This window comes from Nicotiana tabacum, chromosome 20, assembly GCF_000715075.1.
Source record: "Nicotiana tabacum cultivar K326 chromosome 20, ASM71507v2, whole genome shotgun sequence".
In the NCBI taxonomy this organism is placed as follows: Eukaryota; Viridiplantae; Streptophyta; class Magnoliopsida; order Solanales; family Solanaceae; genus Nicotiana; species Nicotiana tabacum.
The window spans coordinates 143,214,338-143,218,475 of NC_134099.1; positions in this window are offsets into that span (position 1 = coordinate 143,214,338).

Here is a 4,138-nt window from a genome sequence, read left to right on the forward strand (position 1 = left end):
AAATGTTATTGACAGCGGGAAGACATGGCCACAAAGAAGATTATCAAAATGGGGCAGAAAATTTTCTCTCATTGCAAAAATTTTCTTGAAATCAGATAGCCACTTGGGGAAGATAGAAGATAACACAAGTTTTGAAGGAAGTGGAATCCCCAGCAGTTTATGGGAGAAGGCAATACAAGTTTTAAAGAAAGCAATCTTGGAAGAAGCAAGATAACCCAAGTTTTAAGGGTAGTGGTCTCTGAATCAGTGCCATCCCCACCATTGTTAAAAGGAGGGAAGTAACTAGTCTTAAAGAAGGAAGATAATTCCCCAGAAGTGTTATCCCCGGCAGGTTTCAGAGAAGTGAAAACACCAGTTTGAGGGAAGTAGTTCCAGTGGAAGGAAAGCGCCAACTTTAAAGGAAGTAGTCTTTGAAGAAGGAAAATAACATATTTTTGAATAAAACACCGGTGTTATCCCCAGCAGTTTTCAGAGGAATGAAACACCAGTTTAGAGGGAAGCAGTTCTAAAAAAGATAATTTCAAGTTAGAAGGAAAATGGTTCAGAAGGCAGGAAGTAGCAACAACAATAAAACGCATTTTTAAGAAGTAGTGGAAATGAAGGTATTTATATTTTTGAGAAATAGCTGAAGTCAGGAGCCCGCCTGTAGAACGGAGGTTGTTACAATTTCAAGTCAAATTCAGAAGCCCGCCTGAAAAATGGAGGTGTTATATTTTTGAGTTGCAGTTGAAGTCAGGAGCCCGCCTGGAGAATGTAGGTGCTATATTTTTAAGAAGTAGTTGAAGTCAGGAACTCGCCTGAAGAATGGAGGTGTTATATTTTTTTTAAGTCATAATTGAAGTCAGGAGCCCGCCTGAAAAATGGAGGTGTTATATTTCTTGAGAAGGTTGAAGTCAGGAGCCCGCCTGGAGAATGGAGGTGTTATGTTTTTAAGAAATTGTCGAAGTCAGGAGCCCGCCTGGAAAATGGAGGTATTATCTCTAAATTGTTTATTGAAGTCAGGAGCCCGCCTGGAGAATGGAGGTATTATATTTTTAAGAAGTTGTTAAAGTCAGGAGCCCGCCTGAAGAATGGAGGTGTTATGTCTTTAAGAAATAGTCGAAGTCAGGAGCCCGCCTGAAAAATGGAGGTATTACATTTTGAGTTGATGTTGAAATCAGGAGCCCGCCTGGAGAATGGAGGTATTATATTTTTAAGAAATAGCTGAAGTTAGGAGCCCGCCTGTAGAACGGAGGTTGTTACAATTTCAAGTCGAAGTCAGGAGCCCGCCTGAAAAATGGAGGTGTTATATTTTCGAGTTGTAGTGAAGTGAGGAGCCCGCCTGGAGAATGGAGGTGCTATATTTTTAAGAAGTAGTTGAAGTCAGGAACCTGCCTGGAGAATGGAGGTGTTATATTTTTTTTAAGTCATAATTGAAGTCAGGAGCCCGCCTGAAAAATGGAGGTGTTATATTTCTTGAGAAGGTTGAAGTCAGGAGCCCGCCTGGAGAGTGGAGGTGTTATGTTTTTAAGAAATTGTCGAAGTCAGGAGCCCACCTGGAAAATGGAGGTATTATCTCTAAATAGTTTATTGAAGTCAGGAGCCCGCCTGGAGAATGGAGGTATTATATTTTTAAGAAGTTGTTGAAGTTAGGAGCCCGCCTGGAGAATGGAGGTGTTATGTCTTTAAGAAATAGTCGAAGTCAAGAGCCCGCCTGAAAAATGGAGGTATTACATTCTGAGTTGCTGTTGAAATCAGGAGTCCGCCTGGAGAATGGAGGTATTATATTTTTAAGAAGTAGCTGAAGTCAGGAGCCCGCCTGTAAAACGGAGGTTGTTATATTTTAAGTTGAAGAAGTCAGGAGCCCGCCTGTAGAACAAAGGTTGTTATATTGAAGAAGTCAGGAGCCCGCCTGTAGAACGGAGGTTGTCATATTTCAAATTGAAGAAGTTAGGAGCCCGCCTGGAGAATGGTGGTGTTATGTCCTTAAGAAATAGTCGAAGTCAGGAGCCCGCCCAAAAAATGGAGGTGTTATATTTTCGAGTTGTAGTTGAAGTCATGAGCCCGCCTGGAGAATGGAGGTGCTATATTTTTAAGAAGTAGTTGAAGTCAAAAGCCCGCCTGTAGAATGGAGGTTGTTAAATCATAAGTTGATGAAGTCAGGAGCCCGCCTGTAGAACAGAGGAATAAATTTCAAGTTTGAAGTCAGGAGCCCGCCTGCAGAACAGAGGAATACATTTCAAGATCAAATCAGAGGTCAGTAATGCGGAGGGTTACAACAAAACACCCCCAGCATGAATCCCATAGCAGAAATCAGAAAGAAGACTACAAGAGCAAGTTTGTAGATAGATAAGATGTTGTAATCCCTAGTTTAGTCTAGCTTCTTGTTTTTCTTTTAGCACGGTGTAATAAGGAGATCGGAAAGCAGTAGTAACAGCGTGCAGCAGTAGTAACAGAAAAGATGCAGTCCCATGGTAGTCCCAGCTACCAAAACTTTTCGAACTACATTAACCTGATTCCCTTCTAGCCAGGGATATGTAGGAAACCTTTGAAGCAAAGGTTCGGTTAAATCTTTTCAAAAATGCTTCACACGGAGTATTTCAACGGGCAAAAATCGCTCGTATCCGCTCACTTTATCTTTGCAAGAAAACTCTTTGTGTTTTCGGACAAAGAGGGGCAGTTGTGAGCACGTGATTTTTGCTCTATGAGAACTACTCCCAAAAATTCAAAATAAAATAGTTTTGTGTTGTTTGTGATTTATTTGTATTTTGTCTGTGCATGTTTATTTCTACGCTAATTAAGAAAAATACAAAAATATGTGTTGCATGTGCATTTAGGATTTAATTTTACAATTTAGAAATTAATTAAACAATCAAGTTTGTTTTACAAAATGGAAAAATCACAAAAATATGAATTTTTGGTAGCTTTGTCATTTTTATTGTTTAATTGTGTGATTTTTATTTTAATCAATATTTGATCTTGTGTGTTAATTGTTGTTAAGGTTAATTAATATCTTTTTAAAATAATCTTGGTTTTACAATTTAATTTAGGAATTTTGGTTTTAGGAATTAAAGAAAGTAAAAGGGAAAAGAAGAAACAAGAGAAGAAAGGGTAAAAATTCGGACTGGGCTAGTTTAAAAGGGAAAAGTTCAGGCCCAAATGTCACCCCCAAGTCAGCCCATACCCGCCCCAAATCCAGTCCACCTGCGACCAGTCCAAAACGACATCGTTTGAGCATTGTGAATCTGGACCGTCAATCTCATACGATCAGACGGTCCGGTCCGTCTCCAGATATATCCAAACGACGTCGTATCTGGCCAATAAATCCAAGCCATTGATTTGTTTTGATCTAACGGTCCTAGGCTTCCCCCATAACCCGGTCCATTTCAACCCGGATCGACCCCGCCCCAGTACTACTCCAAACGACACCGTTTCCTTTAAATGAATTGATCCAGGCCATTGATCGTGCTTGATCCAACGACCAGGGTTAAATCACCCCCTTCGTATATAAGCCCAACCTCTCACCTCACACCCCCCTAAGCCATACCCCTGTTCATCGTCTCCTGCAGAGACAAACCAAATGACCCTTGAAACCCTAGCCGCCCTTAAACCCTTTCGCCTGAAAGCCGGTGGCAACAATGCCGATGACCATGAAACCAACACCCCTAGAGCACCTAACCACCCTCTCCACGAATCCCTTACCCGTTTTGCTCGAATCAGACTGTAGCTTCTCGAATCTTCAATCAAAGATTCGAGCAAAACTTGAAACCCACTCCAACCAGTCCCAAACTCACTCCAATGCACCCCCTGACCACCCTCGTTACGGATTTGTTAACCGTTTGCCTCGAATCAACCTCCAGTTTCTCGAATCTTCAATCGAAGATTCGAGCAGAACCTAAACCCACCCCAACCAGTCCCAAACTCATTCCAGACATCTCTCTGACCTCCCTCATCACCAAACCACCGTTGGTTTGGTTCGAATCAGACGAGAACCGTTTGAACCCCAAATCGAACCCCCCAAGAACCCTAGAAAATCAAAGGTCGAAGTTTGTCCGAAGAAAAGGAATTTGGGTGTCCAGTGGACCTTAGTCGAAGTGTTCTCAGTTGAGAACACTCGATTAAGGTCCGTTCGACCTGAAAAAAGGTCCGAGTCAGAGTC